This window comes from Lissotriton vulgaris, chromosome 1_1 (assembly GCF_964263255.1).
Source record: "Lissotriton vulgaris chromosome 1_1, aLisVul1.2, whole genome shotgun sequence".
Classification (NCBI taxonomy): Eukaryota; Metazoa; Chordata; class Amphibia; order Caudata; family Salamandridae; genus Lissotriton; species Lissotriton vulgaris.
This window is the reverse complement of record NC_141685.1, coordinates 1,040,252,574-1,040,272,225: the sequence shown is the minus strand read 5'-3', so window position 1 is coordinate 1,040,272,225 and position 19,652 is coordinate 1,040,252,574.

The following is a 19,652-nucleotide window of genomic DNA, read 5'->3' as shown; positions in this document are numbered from 1 at the left end:
TTACTCATGAAGAGGGAAAGCGGACAATTGTTATGTAGCAACAGGGACAAATAATGCAGTTATCTCCCTCTAATTTGACAATCGATAATTTTTGGGTGATTATCATGGTTCTTATACAATTATCAGAACTGAAAAAAAAAAAAAATTAATTAGGTGGTTTTTTGAAAAAATCGGCAAAAAAATCGGCAAAAGAAGTGGTTGTTGTGCCCTTTGCTTGTCACTATGAAATATATCACTTTGATGTGTGGGGCCTGTATTAGGTTTTTTTAAGGCTCATGTTAACAGGACTATGTTAGCTTAGTAATTCAGTAATTCAGCGTACAAAGTGATGCCATGAGATTTCGTCATTCAAACCAAACTTGTTGGTTTTAAGACGGTCCACCCAACGTTGTTCTTTCTCATATAGTATTTTTTCTGCGTTGGGTGTCGCTTCCGATATCTTTTCTATTACCGTCCATCTTAGGTCTTCAATGCTGTGATTTTGTTCGATGAAATGCGAACAAAGTTTGGTGGTATTCTTTTTTAGGCGGATATTACTTTTATGTTCCCCTATACGTAGTTTCACCTTTCTGCAAGTCATCCCAATGTATTTCTTATCGCAAGGACAGGTAACCATATAGATTACATGGGATGAATTGCAATTACTGTGTTGTTTCTGTGTCCATTTCAGTGTAGGGGACAGTTGTAAGGTTTTTGTACTCGTAGTGGATTTGCAGGCCAAACAGGATCCGCATGGGTAGTGTCCTGTTACTGGGACCATGTGGGCATTCATTGTGGATTTCGCCGTGATTGTTTTTCTTGGTCGCGTATGTACCAACATATCCCGTAGGTTCTTTGTGCGTTTGTTTGCCATGCGTGGCTTTGGCCATTTGAATCTTCCAGTATTGACAATATGCCAGTTTTTGTGGATGAGTTTATTCACCTGGTATGAAGCTGGACAGAAGGTGGTTACGCATGTCATGAGATCCACAGTTTCACTTTTTTCGAAAGTTGTAAGGAGATTTTCTCTAGGTTGGTTCATTGCTCTTTTTCTGCATTTTGCTATAGTTGATGTCTTATACTCCCTTTGCAACAGTCTACTGCTGAGTTCATTTGATTGGGCCAGATAGTCCTTTCTTTGACTGCAGTTCCTTTTTAATCGTAAAAATTGGCTATATGGTAAATTGTCCCTTAACGGTTGAGGATGGTAACTCTTATAGGACAATAAGCTGTTCTTAGCTGTTGGTTTCCTGAATGATTTGGTTTCTATTTTCAGCTCTTTTTGGTATATAGTCAGGTCAAGGAAATCAATGCTTTCTTTGTCAGCCATATATGTGAAGCGAAGCCATGGATCACGGGTATTCAGCCAATCCACAAATATTTTCAGGTCTTGGTTGTTATGCCATATTAGGAGAACGTCATCAATATAACGTTTCCAGTAAAGTATACTGGAAACGTAAGGGTTGGTTTGTGTCAATACATGGTTTGTTTCAAAATTGCTCACGTAGAGCCCTGCCACCGAGGGGGCAAAGGCACTACCCATTGAGGTTCCGTGGCTCTGCAGGAATAACTGGTCCTCAAATTCAAAGTAGTTTTCAGTGAGTGCCATCCGGCAACACTCTAGGACAAAGTGTCTCGGTGTCCTAAGGTCCCAGTTCTCAGTAAATAGAACATCTTCCAGCATGTCTAGTGTATCTTTTTGGGGTAGGCTTGTATATAGGGACTCGATGTCCAGTCCTACTAGGAGCATTGTGGTAGGATCAAAGGATCGGTCTTTCAATTGATTTAGCAGATCTCTGGTGTCTTGTAGATATGTGGGTTTTTTTTTAACCAATGGTTGGAGAAATTGATCTGCAAATTTGGAGAGAGGTTCTAAAACTGATCCGATACCCGAAACTATTGGGCGGCCCGGTGGTGGTATTCTGTTTTTATGGGTTTTGGGTAGCGAGTAGAAGTATGGGATTTTTGGATTCGTTGTAATTAGAAAGTCTGCTTCTTTTTTGCTCACCCATCCATTTGTTTCAGCTTCATAGACCATCATAGCTATTGTTGTTTTCAGTCTGGGTGTTGGATCAGTATTGATTTTTGTGTAGAACTTTTCATCCGCAAGTAGTAACAAGCATTGGGTCCGATACTCTTCTTTTCCAAGGATTACCACACCTCCACCCTTATCTGCGGGTTTGATGACTATGTCCGTATTTGTTTGGAGTTCTTCTAGAGCTTTTCTTTCCAATCGAGTCATATTTTGATACGGTCTCTTGACATTGTTTTCCATTTCATCAATTCCTGTTAGGATGGCCTGTTCAAAGGTTAGTATTTCTACTGGTACCGCGTTAGCAGGTGGTGTAAAATTAGACTTCTTGCGGAGGTTAGTGTCCCCAAGATCGGTGACTGGTGCAGACTCAGAAAAGTATGCTTTCAGTTTGAGTGAGCGACAGAATTCAGATAGCTCACATTTTAATTTGAAGAGGTCAAGATTGGGAGTAGGGACATAACCAAGTCCTTTGTTTAGGACATTTTCTTGTTCCTTTGTTAGGATCACTGAGCTTAGATTGACTATTAGTGACTCGTTTTGCTGGTTCCTGGTTTGGTTGATGTCATACTCCTGGTTTGAACATTCGGCTGTTGGTCTTGCCATGAAATGGTTCTTCTTCTTCCTCTTTGATTCTGGCCCCTCAATAAAAAAGGATCCTGATTCTGATTGTTAATCCCCTGCGGTGGCATACTCATGTAATTCTGCATTTGCTGGGCTCCTTGATTGTACGGATTCATCCATCCGGTATATGGAGGCATGTAGGGCTGAAAGAATGGCATTGGTGGGCCCATAAAGTTTTGTCTCGGCCATCTATTGCCTCTTCTCTGCGGTCTGGATCGGAAGTTACCTCGGCCTTGTTTGCGGCCTGAGTCATCGGACCCTGTATCGGACCCTCCGGATGAGTCCCAAGCATCAGAATCATTATCTGATTTTGGGTCATGCGTCTTATAATCAGTTTTTGTATATGGATGCATTTTCTCATGACTGAACTTTTTTATATCTTTGCTTAGTTTTTGTAGTTTGTTTTGCATCAGAAAGTCTTCACTGTCTGTTATTTCTTTATTTAGGTCCTCTAGTCTTTTTTTGTAGATCGCTGATTGTATGCCTTTCTTTAGTTCCGCTTCAATGGCTTGTATCTCTGTTAATAGGGCATCTGATAGTCTCTTGGCAGTTTTGACTATTAGTACCAGATAATCGAGGGTACACTTCCAAGAGATTGCCGACCAATCACGTCTAAAGGCTAGGTCATGAAGAAAAATTCTAGGTGCATTAGTGATCCAAAGACCACGTGGCGCTATTTTTGCGCGTAGGTATTCTGTCATGATGATTCCGTGGATTGCGACCCTTATTTGTTCCTGTTTTTTTGCTGTGAGACTGTCCCAGTCATCGGTCTGTGCCAGTACTTGAACTAGATCCGTGTTCTGAATTAAGGTTTGTGCTGCCAGAATCTCGCTGATATCATTCCCCGTGAAACTCAAACCATTCATGTCCTCCATGTTGGGTTCCTTTGACAAAATGTCTGTTTTTAGACGAATGTCAGAGACAAAGTTACCACAGCTGCACGCTGCTTAATATACTTAATTATCAATAGGAGGGAAGAGGAATGGCTGTCCTATCGGTTCCCCGAATCAAGGTACAGTTTATCAGAAGGAGATAGGACACTTGTGACCACTTATTCCAAGAGATTTGAAAAAGCCCTCATAAACGCTGCGTATCTCGAGAAGCGGTATATCTTATTCTCCGCCCCACGCGAGCGTTATGGCAACAGTCATTGGGCTTAGTCAGTCAGTGTCTTGCCAGCCTCACCCGAGGCAATCTCTGGTTTTTGTGGCAGTATCCAGAGAAAAAGCGAGTTACCCCACAGAAGCTGAGTGATAAAATAAAAAAGTGTGCAGGTGATTATAGGTTTTATTCAGTTCACTTGACCACTTATTAAAAATTATTCGGTATGCTCTGGGGATAATTAGGAATCCTTAGCATTGGTCAATTGGACAAAAAAATAACGTCGACATGAGAAAGGCATACAACCAGCGATCTACAAAAAAAGACTAGAGGACCTAAATAAAGAAATAACAGACAGTGAAGACTTTCTGATGCAAAACAAACTACAAAAACTAAGCAAAGATATAAAAAAGTTCAGTCATGAGAAAATGCATCCATATACAAAAACTGATTATAAGACGCATGACCCAAAATCAGATAATGATTCTGATGCTTGGGACTCATCCGGAGGGTCCGATACAGGGTCCGATGACTCAGGCCGCAAACAAGGCCGAGGTAACGTCCGATCCAGACCGCAGAGAAGAGGCAATAGATGGCCGAGACAAAACTTTATGGGCCCACCAATGCCATTCTTTCAGCCCTACATGCCTCCATATACCGGATGGATGAATCCGTACAATCAAGGAGCCCAGCAAATGCAGAATTACATGAGTATGCCACCGCAGGGGATTAACAATCAGAATCAGGATCCTTTTTTATTGAGGGGCCAGAATCAAAGAGGAAGAAGAAGAACCATTTCATGGCAAGACCAACAGCCGAATGTTCAAACCAGGAGTATGACATCAACCAAACCAGGAACCAGCAAAACGAGTCACTAATAGTCAATCTAAGCTCAGTGATCCTAACAAAGGAACAAGAAAATGTCCTAAACAAAGGACTTGGTTATGTCCCTACTCCCAATCTTGACCTCTTCAAATTAAAATGTGAGCTATCTGAATTCTGTCGCTCACTCAAACTGAAAGCATACTTTTCTGAGTCTGCACCAGTCACCGATCTTGGGGACACTAACCTCCGCAAGAAGTCTAATTTTACACCACCTGCTAACGCGGTACCAGTAGAAATACTAACCTTTGAACAGGCCATCCTAACAGGAATTGATGAAATGGAAAACAATGTCAAGAGACCGTATCAAAATATGACTCGATTGGAAAGAAAAGCTCTAGAAGAACTCCAAACAAATACGGACATAGTCATCAAACCCGCAGATAAGGGTGGAGGTGTGGTAATCCTTGGAAAAGAAGAGTATCGGACCCAATGCTTGTTACTACTTGCGGATGAAAAGTTCTACACAAAAATCAATACTGATCCAACACCCAGACTGAAAACAACAATAGCTATGATGGTCTATGAAGCTGAAACAAATGGATGGGTGAGCAAAAAAGAAGCAGACTTTCTAATTACAACGAATCCAAAAATCCCATACTTCTACTCGCTACCCAAAACCCATAAAAACAGAATACCACCACCGGGCCGCCCAATAGTTTCGGGTATCGGATCAGTTTTAGAACCTCTCTCCAAATTTGCAGATCAATTTCTCCAACCATTGGTTAAAAAACCCCCCACATATCTACAAGACACCAGAGATCTGCTAAATCAATTGAAAGACCGATCCTTTGATCCTACCACAATGCTCCTAGTAGGACTGGACATCGAGTCCCTATATACAAGCCTACCCCAAAAAGATACACTAGACATGCTGGAAGATGTTCTATTTACTGAGAACTGGGACCTTAGGACACCGAGACACTTTGTCCTAGAGTGTTGCCGGATGGCACTCACTGAAAACTACTTTGAATTTGAGGACCAGTTATTCCTGCAGAGCCACGGAACCTCAATGGGTAGTGCCTTTGCCCCCTCGGTGGCAGGGCTCTACGTGAGCAATTTTGAAACAAACCATGTATTGACACAAACCAACCCTTACGTTTCCAGTATACTTTACTGGAAACGTTATATTGATGACGTTCTCCTAATATGGCATAACAACCAAGACCTGAAAATATTTGTGGATTGGCTGAATACCCGTGATCCATGGCTTCGCTTCACATATATGGCTGACAAAGAAAGCATTGATTTCCTTGACCTGACTATATACCAAAAAGAGCTGAAAATAGAAACCAAATCATTCAGGAAACCAACAGCTAAGAACAGCTTATTGTCCTATAAGAGTTACCATCCTCAACCGTTAAGGGACAATTTACCATATAGCCAATTTTTACGATTAAAAAGGAACTGCAGTCAAAGAAAGGACTATCTGGCCCAATCAAATGAACTCAGCAGTAGACTGTTGTAAAGGGAGTATAAGACATCAACTATAGCAAAATGCAGAAAAAGAGCAATGAACCAACCTAGAGAAAATCTCCTTACAACTTTCGAAAAAAGTGAAACTGTGGATCTCATGACATGCGTAACCACCTTCTGTCCAGCTTCATACCAGGTGAATAAACTCATCCACAAAAACTGGCATATTGTCAATACTGGAAGATTCAAATGGCCAAAGCCACGCATGGCAAACAAACGCACAAAGAACCTACGGGATATGTTGGTACATACGCGACCAAGAAAAACAATCACGGCGAAATCCACAATGAATGCCCACATGGTCCCAGTAACAGGACACTACCCATGCGGATCCTGTTTGGCCTGCAAATCCACTACGAGTACAAAAACCTTACAACTGTCCCCTACACTGAAATGGACACAGAAACAACACAGTAATTGCAATTCATCCCATGTAATCTATATGGTTACCTGTCCTTGCGATAAGAAATACATTGGGATGACTTGCAGAAAGGTGAAACTACGTATAGGGGAACATAAAAGTAATATCCGCCTAAAAAAGAATACCACCAAACTTTGTTCGCATTTCATCGAACAAAATCACAGCATTGAAGACCTAAGATGGACGGTAATAGAAAAGATATCGGAAGCGACACCCAACGCAGAAAAAATACTATATGAGAAAGAACAACGTTGGGTGGACCGTCTTAAAACCAACAAGTTTGGTTTGAATGACGAAATCTCATGGCATCACTTTGTACGCTGAATTACTGAATTACTAAGCTAACATAGTCCTGTTAACATGAGCCTTAAAAAAACCTAATACAGGCCCCACACATCAAAGTGATATATTTCATAGTGACAAGCAAAGGGCACAACAACCACTTCTTTTGCCGATTTTTTTGCCGATTTTTTCAAAAAACCACCTAATTAATTTTTTTTTTTTTTCAGTTCTGATAATTGTATAAGAACCATGATAATCACCCAAAAATTATCGATTGTCAAATTAGAGGGAGATAACTGCATTATTTGTCCCTGTTGCTACATAACAATTGTCCGCTTTCCCTCTTCATGAGTAAACATAGTGAAAACGCCATCGAAAGCGTGCTCCTAGCGTCCGGGAGGCAGAGCCAGCACAAGACGCGGAACACGCTTCGAGAGCGGGTGAGTGTTTCCACCTCTATCGCCGAGTATCAGTTACCGGCACACACTCGAGTGACAACCTCCCTTTTAATGTTTCTACAGCCTGTATCCTCCTGCTGAAATGCGGTAGATCTCTTTATAAGGTAAGACCTCATTACGAGGTAGAAAGCCTATTCACAAATAAGAGCGACTTTGCTTTTCCATCGCCCCTCGCTACAAAAGCGCTCTTAGCCATTTAATCTAGTTACTTCACCATATATTTAATTGTGCACTGCCGTGATATCGCCGTTTCTTCCCCTTGTTTTAACTCACCACAATGTCAGTTTTGTTGTGTGTTTTCTTATACTAATGTTTGTAGAAATTATGCAATAAGCATATTGACACAATGCATGTCTTTACGACCACTTTTCTAATATGAAATAGTAGTATAGCCATCAGTTACTCCCATTTAGTAATATTTCTCTTAATTCCCTAGGTATTTGAAAACCTTCAAGGGTAAGACTATTAAATAATAGATTCCCTTATGTCATAATTGTGGCATCCCATTTTAATCACTTTGTGTTTTTTTGTGTAATTTGTCCTGACGAAAGCTCTTAGACCCTCGGGCCGACAGAGCAGAAACATGTCGACGTTATTATTTTTTTATTATTTTTTTATTATTTTTTTGTCCAATTGACCAATGCTAAGGATTCCTAATTATCCCCAGAGCATACCGAATAATTTTTAATAAGTGGTCAAGTGAACTGAATAAAACCTATAATCACCTGCACACTTTTTTATTTTATCACTCAGCTTCTGTGGGGTAACTCGCTTTTTCTCTGGATACTGCCACAAAAACCAGAGATTGCCTCGGGTGAGGCTGGCAAGACACTGACTGACTAAGCCCAATGACTGTTGCCATAACGCTCGCGTGGGGCGGAGAATAAGATATACCGCTTCTCGAGATACGCAGCGTTTATGAGGGCTTTTTCAAATCTCTTGGAATAAGTGGTCACAAGTGTCCTATCTCCTTCTGATAAACTGTACCTTGATTCGGGGAACCGATAGGACAGCCATTCCTCTTCCCTCCTATTGATAATTAAGTAACTTGAGAACAAGTCTAGCTGCTGCGTGCTGTACGCCTTGAAGCTTTTTAAGAGTGGCTTTCCTTTTGACACCTGCCATCAGACCATTGCAGTAGTCGAGACGTGCAAGGATTAAGGCCACTGCCACTGCCTTTCTTGAATCTATGGGTAAGAAGTCAAAGAACTTTTTCAGTGATTTAATGATATTGAAGCAACTTCCTGCAACATTCCTGACGTGCTGGTCAAAGGATAATTCGGCGTCAAATAGAACGCCCAGATTCCTTGCTCATACCACAGCTTGAGGGGGTGCAGGGGTGTCCTCAGGCCACCATTTACTGGGACAGAATTCGGGGATTTTACCCATGGGGAGGATTTCTGTCTTATTGATGTTACATTTAAGGTGGTTTTGATCCATCCAGCAGAAGACATCTCTTAGACACTTTTTTAGATTTAGCTCAGCATCTGTAGAATTGTTCTCCAAGGGGACAATAAGCTGAGTGTCATCGGCATATGATGTCACTAATATGCCGTATGACTCGATTAAAGAGATGAGGGGGACCATATAGATGTTGAACAATAATGGGCTTAATATTAAGTCCTTAGGGACTCCAGAGTGTACTTTTTTCTCTTTAGAAAGAAACGGGCCCAAGGAGATGGTTTGGGATCTGTCTGCCAGGAAGGAGATTATCCAGTCTAATGCTACATCTGTGATTCCTATATCCCTCAGTCTGTCTATCAGTATGGAGTGAGAGATGGTATCGAATGCCGCTGTGAGGTCTAATAAGATCAAGACGGCGTTCTTCCCTCCATCCTGTAATAGTTTTATTGAATCAGTGAGTTCAATCAAAGCAGTGTGGTGTGAACGGAAAACCGATTGCTTGGGATGAAGGATACAATGTGTTTCTATGTAATTTTTTAGTTCTTTGTGGACTATTTGTTTGGTTATCTTGCCCAGGACAGGGAGGAGTGAGATGGGGCGTAAATTTGCAAGGTCTGTGGGAGATTTATTTGATTTATTTCAAGAGAGGTTTCACGATTGCATGTTTCCATTCGCAAGGCACAACGCCTGAACTCAGGGAAGCATTGACAATCTCATTTATGATGGGATTGACAACCTCAATTAATTGATGAAGGATTCGAGGGGGGCATGAATCCGAGGGGGCACCTGATTTACAAGTCAGGATTGCCTCCCGGGTCTGGAGGAGTGTGACCGGGGTAAAGGCTCTAAGGCAACCCGTCGGGTTCTCTCCACAGGTCGGTGGAATAGGAGACAGGGCTCGACAAGGTGGTTGGAAATCCTTTTGTATTAATAAGATTTTTTCCTCAAAGAAGTCCGCAATCCGGTTGCAGAACTCTGAGGATGGTGGGATTTCAGGTTGGGTGGGTAAATGACTTAACGATGGAGAATACCGTTTTTTGTTTGTGTTTAGCTGTATTGATGGCATTGATGTAAAAGTTCTTCTTAGCTATCTTAATAGCATTGAGGTAAGTTTTCCTCTGCTGAATATATAAACTTCTATCTATGGGGTCGTAGGTTTTACGCCAGCTGCGTTCTCTTTTCTTGCATAGTAGATGGACTTTTGCTAGCTCAGATGTGAACCAGGGGGCATTTATCTTCCTGTTTTTCCCTTTTCCCTGGGGGCGGTTTGGTGGTACCCGATCCTTGATCTCCTGTCGCATCCAAGTGTGAAAACATTTGGAGCCCTGGACAGCATCTCCAGGCATATTAGGGATAAGTGCATTAACGATGGGGTTGAGCTTAAAATTAGCCTCTACTCGTGTCCAGTTGACCTGGTTCACTGGATTATGGGTAGGTTTTACTGGTGTTTGAAACCGTGGAAGCTTAATGTGAAAGGGAATCAAGCAATGGTCTGACCAAATTTGAGGGACGGGATTCTGAATTTCCAGAAGGGGAAGGTTAGTGCATATTCCGTCAAGGGTGTGACCAGCTTGATGGGTGGGCTGTGTGACTGCTTGTTGAAGGTTGAAGATCTCTAAAGTTTGGAGAAAGTTCAATGCGTGTGTCAGATGTAGATTCCAATTGTAAATTAAAATCGCCCAGAAGTGTAAAATGTGGGTAGCGAAGTAGAAGTTGTCCCAAGGAGTCACTAAGTGAATCTAAGAACACCAAGGCACTGCCTGGGGGGGGGGGGGGCGACAAATCAAGCCACCTGAAAAAGAGGAGGATTCATTTAGCTTGATGGAGAAACCCAGTCCTTCAACACCTTTTAGGGGAGCTAAATTAAAGGTGTGACATTTTATGTGGTTTTTGAGCACCACCGCTACTCCTCCTCCCTTCCTTTTCAGTCTATCCTGTCGAAAGATAGTATAACCAGGTGGAAGAGCAACTGATAAGTCAGGGTTGCTGTTCTCTGTTAGCCATGTCTCAGTTATGAAGAGACAGTCTAACTTTGAATCTACAATAAGATCATTTATATCTGGACTATGGCAGCCCATATTGCGAGCGTTTATCAACCCCCTTTGAAGTGTGAGGTGATGGCCATAGTGTTATTGGGAAGAGTTTGTGTCTTAACTGGGGCCCAAGGCGAATACCAGTGACAAGATCAGCATGAGAATGGTCCCCTGATTTTATCCATGTCAATCCTACAGGGACAGCCTGTGAGCATATTAAGGCTCTTAAGCTCTCTCACCTGGTATGGTCGGGCAGAATGAAAATTACCAGCCCTTCCTGCGCCTGGCGCGAACTTGGCGCGGACGGGCGCAGACGGGCTTTCCTTTGGCGCGCCGTCGTCGCGCCCGCTGCGCGGACGGGAACTGTTGTTCTTCATATACTGGTGGAGGAGGGTGGGAGGCGTCGCAAGACTGGAGCGCTACCCTTCTTCCACCCCAAGATGGCGGCCGTCCCTGTGTCCGATCGCGTCAGCTGCCAATCGCTGCGTGAGGACCAGGGTACGAGGTGCTGCGAGGGCAGGGGTGAGTGTTATTAAAAGGGAAAGTGAATCTTCCCAGAAATACACAAAGTAAATGACATTAATTTGAACAATTTTAAAAAGATAGTCAGCCTAACCCCCGGCTTTCCGCCTCAGGGGAGGAGTACAAAGCACACTGAAATTGTGCGCGCGACGAAGGATGCCGATTTTATACCTGGGAGGGCGGGAGGCGTCGCAAGACTGGAGCGCTACCCTTCTTCCACCCCAAGATGGCGGCCGTCCCTGTGTCCGATAGCGTCAGCTGCCAATCGCTGCGTGAGGACCACGGTTCGAGGTGCTGCGAGGGCAGGGGTGAGTGTTATTAAAAGGGAAAGTGAATCTTCCCAGAAATACACAAAGTAAATGACAATAATTTGAACAATTTTAAAAAGATAGTCAGCCTAACCCCCGGCTTTCCGCCTCAGGGGAGGAGTACAAAGCACACTGAAATTGTGCGCGCGACGAAGGATGCCGATTTTATACCTGGGAGGGCGGGAGGCGTCGCAAGACTGGAGCGCTACCCTTCTTCCACCCCAAGATGGCGGCCGTCCTTGTGTCCGATCGCGTCAGCTGCCAATCGCTGCGCGAAGGCCAGGGTTCGAGGTGCTGCGAGGGCAGGGGTGAGTGTTATTAAAAGGGAAAGTGAATCTTCCCAGAAATACACAAAGTAAATGACAACAATTTGAACAATTTTAAAAAGATAGTTAGCCTAACCCCCTGCTTTCCGCCTCAGGGGAGGAGTACAAAGCACACTGAAATTAATTTGTATGTAGGAAAGCTCAAGTGTTAAAAAAACAACGTCAGCAGTTCTTTCATTTCGTTGCTTCCCCGTGAAATGGATCCAAAAACAGAGGAAGCCCGCGAGCGCCACAGCAAGACATGTGCTTTCAGTTATCGCGCCCGTCTCTGGGCACGATATATGAAACCATATGGCCTTTGGTGCGCGTAATATACACCAATAGGCCATTGGCGGGGCGATGCGCCCGCCTTTGGCCTATTGCGTGCTGTATTACTGAAAAACACGCATGCAAATGCCAGTAACGGGACACAAAAGAAAAAGCACATGCATGAGCGTGTGCGATTGCTAGGCCACTCTCTAAACCCCATTTTTAAGATACTAAAGGTCTCGCTGCGCGAGCATTACAGCACTCTGCACCGCTAGGCGCGAGACCTGAAAAGGCCATAATGACAACAAGATGGAATGGAATGTGTTAGAGAAATACAAACTCGCCCAGACATGAGCACATCACTACTAATTGTTTAACAAAGATGGGTGTACAGATTACGTACGGACTTCAATGGGTTACATGAGAAAATCCCCTGGGGCAGTTTAAATGATTTGAGTATGAATAGCATTTGACTTCCCCTGAATAGGTCAGTCTGTCATGGCACAACAACATGTTAGCTTCAGCTCCCACATAAAAATGTCTATTTTCTTACATTTATTGCAGGGACGGATAACCTGGGGCTCTTATACGATAGAACAACTAATTCAGAAAAGAAAACTAGAGTGACATAAGAGGCTGGCTGTAGGAAAGTGGCTATATATATACTGGACCAAAGTAAGGTACAGTGTGTATAGAATCCTCAGAGGTTTGGCAGAGGCTAAAGTTAGATATAACCTTACTCTCTAAAGTGGAAGCTTGGTCGAGCAGTAAGGCAGTATCAGAGGACAGTGTAAAGCATTTGTTTTACACACTCAGTCAGCAAATGGTCTCACACACTCAAGAGCTGAACTCTAGGCCAATGGTTTTGTATCAAAAGATATAGTTGTTTTATTTTAGAACCAACAAGGTATAAAAATATACTTTCTCAGGATAAGTTACTTTAGTTAAATACTTTTCAAATAGGAAATGGACTTTTTGAGTGCAATAGTTACAGTTTGTTGCAATAGGCAACACAATTTCAAACACAATGCCACATTGAACTCAATGGGTATTTCTGGTTAAATGCAATTAGTTACTTTGTAGATTATTTTTCTAACCACAGGACTGGATCCTAGATTCAGTCCAGGGGCATGAGCTATAAACAGTTAAGTAAAAGCGTTTTGGTTACAGTAGTGATTTTTAAGGAATATTATTGTATTTTAAAAGCTGACACTTAGAAACTTTCTCAGTTGAAATTACCAATGTTATCCTATGGAAGAAAATTCAATTTGCAGGTAAAGTATGTTAATGTTACTTTTGTAATGCAGTACTGGACTCCTAGGTTCAGCACTGGGACCTCTATCTAAAACAGGTAAGTAATTACGTTTTGATACGATTTTTAAAGAAATTTGTAGTTTGCAAAAATCGACAAGAAATTTCACAGAAAAACAGTCAATGGTTTCCTATGGAAGAAAATTAAATTTGCAGGTAAAGTATGTTCATATTACTTTTGTAATCCAGTATTGGAATCTTAGGTTTAGCACTGGTACCTCTATCTAAAATAGGTAAGTAATTACGTTTTGGTAGTTGGTACGATTTTTAAGAAATATTTGTAGTTTGCAAAAATCGACACTTAGAAGACATTTCACAGAAAAACAGTCAATGGTTTCCTGTGGAAGAAAATTCAGGTTACTGGTAAGGATGGTTAACATTACTTTTCATGGTTTGTGCTGGGCTAAAAGTTGCAACACTGAGGTCTCTCCTGATAACAGGTGAGTAAATCTGAATGTGTTGTTCGGCTGATTTTAGGTGAATATTCAGTTCCAAAACTCCACACTTAGAAGAATTTCCAAGAGGAACCATTCAATATTAGCCTATGGAAGAAAAGTGAGTTATCGGCTTTTAGGTAAGTACTCAACTGGCAGAGTTAAGGTTCTGGGCATTGACTCAGGAGTTTCCCAGGGTCAGGTAGGTACAGTTGGTACACCCTCAGCGGCACAGGGGCAGCCGGGTGCAGAGGTAGTTAGGCCCAATGTTATCCAATGAGAGGCAGGGGGCCTTCGGTTGGTGGCTGCTGGCTAGCAGGCCACGCGGCTGTGGGAGCTGGGCTCCTGTTAACTTGCTCAGGGCAAATGGGGAAGTAAGATAGGACAAAGATTGCACTGCCAAGGGCACTCGGGCGGCTGGGTGTAGGGTGCTTTTGAGCCTTCGGGCGCTCAATGTTATTCAATGGAGATCTTGAAAAGGGAACAAAGGCTGCAGGCTCGGGGACGGTGGATCTTCTGGAGCAACCAACACTTCGAGGGGTAAGTTGGGATCTTGGAGGGTAGGTAGGCACCCTGGAGCTGGGCACAGGAGGCCGGGGGCGCCGGCTGCAGGGATGTCTTTGGACGTCTGGAAATCTTACCCTCTGCTGGTCGCGGTAGGAAGGTCCCTGGTTCTGAGTCTGCAGGCGTCGTCTGGGTCGTCGAGAACGGTCCTTGGGCACTGCATTCCACCGAAGAATTGCCGGGGGGACGTCCTCAGGGTCTTTAGCCAATTGGGCACAGGCCGGGCTCGGCGGGTGCAGAGTGGGCTGGATTTGCTGTTCCTGGCTGGCACCAGGGGTATTGCTGTTTGAGCAGAGCCACTGCTCAAGGGAGTCCCAGTCTCTAAGAGGGTCAAGGCAGGCAGGTCCTCCGAAGTTCTTGAGGTTACTGTCTGCAGGAGACGCCGGGACATAGCAGGTTCAAGGATCAACAGGCCTTTAGGGCTGGGGCCAAGTCAGTTGGCGTTGTCCTCTTGTTAGCATCTGCACAGCAGGTCTTCTTCTGGTCTTCTTTCTTGTTTCAAAATCGGGATCTGAGGAAGGAAGGTTCAGGGTGCCCCTAAATACTACATTTAGGGGTGTTACAGGTAGGGGAAAGGCAGGGACCAATAGGTCCCTGTCCTGGGGTGAGTACACCCCTATCCTGCTCCTCCCCTGTGGGAGAAAGGCAGGAGCCTATCTCTGACTGGGCGGGGCTCCCCATCTTCAAGATGGCCGCAGCCCGGAGTTATGCTTCACCTCGCCTCTCCCACCTTTCCTCACGTAGGGTTTCCCGCCAGTCTTCCCGCCAGAGTGGGGGTCAGTTGCTGAGTACAGCAAGTGGTCTGGAGAAGCTCACAAAGGTGGTATGCCATTGAAGCTTCCCCTGCCCATCCTGGGGGAGGAGGCCTGGCACCTCGTCCAGGATATGCATTGTTACAGGCCCAGGAGAGTGGGGGCTCTCCACCCAGGGGACCAGCAACATGTCTGCTGTGTGGCAGCCTAGGCAGCCTCTCAGAGCAGACGTGGATTGCAGGTTAGGTTTCAGGGGGCATCTCGAAGATGCTCTCTGTAGTGCATTTTTTTACGTTAAATTCCACACTGGCATCAGTGTGGGTTTAATGAGCTGAGAAGTTTGATATCAAACTTGTCAGTCTTCAGTGTAACAATTATGGTGCTGTGGAGTTCGTAATGACGACCTCCCAACACCATATACTCTTAATGGAATCACTGCACTTACAGTGCCCAGGAATGGCCCTGGGTACTGTAGGGGCACAGGGCTCATGCACCTGGGCCCACACCACTGGCATAGGGCACCCAGCTAGAGGGGTGGCCTATGTATGCCAGGGCAGTGGGTTTGTGGGCACACGGGGATGTGTGCCATGTCGAATCTTGGTTTTAGGTCTGCACCAGGACACTCAGTCTACAAAGGCAGGGTATGGGTGTCAGGGTGCAGGGCCCCTAAGGGTTGCACAATAAGTGCTGCAGCCCTTAGTCTCTGGTCACAATGCCCTGGGTACCTAGGGTACCATTTACCAGGGACTGACATGGAGCCAGAGATGCCAATTGGGTTTCAGCTTCAATACAGTTTTAGGGAAGGAACAGAGGCCCTGGGCACCTGATTGGCAGGAGTCCAGGGCACACTCAGTCAAAGCACATCAGCAATTCAGCAAGAAGTGGGGGCATACCATGCAAGAAAGATGGCACTTTCTCACACTGGCCCCCCTACACTATCCTGAGCTTTGAGGCCCAGGATATTCCAAAATACACAGAGTAACCATTGGCAGTTGGAAATCTTTTATTTGGAGGACTTTCCACCAGTCCCTACAAATAAACCCCTTGGAGTATGAGCGTCTAATGTGTGAATACAAATACATACCACTCGTCGGGAGAACTACATCCCCGATGAGAACTTGGGACCTTTGGGCGCTTCCAGCTGCGTTCACTGTCCCCGCACCTATGGGGATTCACGGAGAAGCTCCCATAGTTTAACAGCGTCTCCCACCACCTGCAACTTGTACCAGCAGTTCAGAGCGGGAGTGATTCAGGTATCCACAAGTGGCGTACCTTTTGCGTGTTTGGAAGAGGGGGGGGGGGCACGGTGTATCAGCATCTTCCTCGAAAAGCGCAGAGGCTTTGTTTGGGGGTAATTACCATAACTTGACGAGCAGCCCCCACGGCGGCAGACTTACAGTTCTATGGTTGTATGTATTGTTTTGGTCCAAATAATGAACATGTTTTTAAATATAAATACGATCACGTAGCCAGCAAAATGCTTTTTTTGAAAAAGCCACCAGCGAGTAGTTGCTTCATATAACAGATACAATAAATAGTGTAAGTGCTTTACACTTGATACTTAGCCAGTTCTCTGCTATGACACATTAACATTATTCAACAGTGGGGCTCCTCTGGAAAAATCCCAGAGTGGGGATTCATAAGGTATCAGTGAGACCTAAGAGTGTGCATGTTGTACGCCTGCAGCTCCATGATTAGATCTGCGGACAGTAGCTTTGTCTAAAGACAGAGAAACAATCCTCACCATTGCAGTAACTTGTTTTCCCTTTACCAGGATATGGTTAAGTTGTTCTATACAGGGTTTCCCACAAACCGAGTATAGTTAATAAGTTCACTAGTACGAACTACTTACCTTTTAACAAATTACTTAATCATCTGAATTTCCTAATCAATCAGTCCTTCAACCATAAATTATTCATTTAAGTACTTGCCATATCTCTTCATAGGACAAATTGTTGTCACCTTTTGAACAGTGTGTGACTACAAAAGGACACCACCCCCTCTGTGACCAGGATGCCAGTATCCCCTAAAATCTACAGTAAGAAATAGATTTATTTCTCACAATTTATGAGAATTCACCATAGCTTTAAACACTCCAGCCCATTGACAGGCTCATGAGGGACACTTGGCCCAATCACAGTAGTTCACAGTTGTTTCTCCGTTTTTGGGAGAGTGCTAAGAGAGCGCACTGGCATGATCACGATTTTTAACACTTTAAAAAAAACTTGATTTTCAATTTCTTTCTCATTTAACCTCGCATGTTTGAGTTAAAAGTATCTCCTTCTCCTAGATGTTTTTAAATTGTGCTTATGTTTTTTCTGTTTCGGATAGGAATCGAGTTAACCATATCCAGCTCCAAGTAGGATTCACCTGGGTTCAAAAGGTAGCTTACTTTTTTTTTGCATTGTGTGTTAGTGACTAGTAGAGCCACAATATCTGTCCTTAGGGATCTATTAGCACTGAAAAATACCCCAGACTGTTTAGGCTACTAAATATGGGCAGAAACATGTTGGCAGGTAGTAGATGGGTGTGAGCCATTATTCTCTACATACCCATCCACATTTGGTTTTTAGTGATACCTAGTTCCTGCTGGATAAAGGTAATAACCAAGGAACACTAAGGTATTATAAGCTCATTCTGGATCCCCCTTTTTTGCTTTGTTCAGTAGAATTCATTTAAGAAGGAGTTTGAGTCTGCCCTGGTGGTATTGTCCTACCAGGGTGGGGAGAGGATGCAGATGATGAAGCATGATACTAATATATGTGTGAGGTTTCCTCTTCCATAAAGGATGAATTTCCCTAGACAGGAGGCGACATTTCAGTGATATCAATAGTACTGGACCACAATTCTGGTATACAGTACACTACTTTCTTTGTTCCACTTGCCAATGTGCTCTTGCTTGCGATTATTGCAAGTCTTTAAAGGAGCGTACAGTGTCTCACCCTTCTCTTCTCCATCTGTTGTGTTTTCATCCAGTTACATGTTTCATCGTCGAGTTCGTCCTGACCCTCTGAAGGTCGGGCATGCTGTGTTCTTTTTCCTTACAAGGAAGCACTTTTTAAGGAAAAGGGTGTGGGATCTATATGAGGTAATCTTTAAAATTGCCTAGGCAGTGCCCAAATCAGTGTTTATTCTATGGTCTGTTTGACAAGGTTAAAAACTGGGGAAAAGAGACTGGTTGGAGCTTCTATCACGCCTTGGCCCTTAAATGAGATCAAACATTCAGTGAATGAAAGTTTCTTTAACCCTTTCGATGCGGATGACGAGCTGGGCTCGTCATGGTGCACACTGGTCGTGTGCTGATGACGAGCCCAGCTCGTCATGAGCCCCACCCTCGGTGGAAGCGCTGGCGCTCCCCCGAGGGTCTGCGATCTTGTCCTGTAGTACGGGGATGGCAGCGGAAGAGTTTCCGCTGGCCCCCCCACCCCTCCCCATGGGAATCCCTGATGACGTCAGCGCGCACAGCGCGCGCTGACATCATCAGGGATTCCCAGGCGCTTGGGAAGCTATTTGCTTCCTGCGCGTCCAGCATCAAGGTGGGTTTCTCGTGTCTGGCAGGGGTTTGGGGCCGCAAAGAGGCATCAGGGGAGAGGAAAGAGATTTTCCATTCCCCTGATGTCTCTTTGCAGGGCATTTCTGCCTCACGATCGCGCACAGCGTCGCGATCGTGCGGCGGAAATGCCCCCACTAGCACCAGGGATTAAAAATTTTGCATTTCCGAAGCGACCCCTTGGGCAAGAGTCGCTTCCAGGTGGGAACGTTTTTTGAGAACAAGGGGAACCCAACGGATTGCTAAGAGCCATGGGTATAACTATGTTATAGTGAGACAATGGAACTTAGCTTATTCAAGATACTTGCATTATATAGTATAGGAACTCGATGGAAGCTATACAGTTTAGGTTGTCCTGGCCCAGCCGGGGCAGGAGTTTATTACCAAAAGACAATGTCAAATATACAATACAATTTTACAAGACACAAGCCTGTGCCGTACTGACAAGAAAGGAAGGAATAGATATAGGGTGAAATAGAGGGTGGTTTTCAGGCAAGGAAAAGAGAGCAAAGACAGGGCACTGCGAAAGGATGCAAAGGTTGCTAGCAGTGTCGCCTGGAGTGCAGTTTACACGGACATTTGAAATAATACAAGTGTCAACCCACTCTTGGGTGTCGACGTTTCGATCCCTAAAGGCTCTAATAGATACACGGGATCATCATCAGGACTTATTTAAGTAGCAAAACATGCCTGAAATGAATAAAGCCTGCATTAGAGAGAAGGAACAAAAAGAAAAACAAGGTTTTGTGAAAAATATTTCGCCATTAAAGAATTTATAAAGATTTTAAATGCCCTTATTGTAATTACATTCGAAATCGCAGTGCGAAACCCAGTGCAAAGTGTCTCGTGAAGACTTAAAAATTAAGCAGAGCACATTGTCATAATTTCCGGAATCGCAGTGGCATGCGTGAGGTTCATTACTCTGGGGCTATGCAGTGATATGT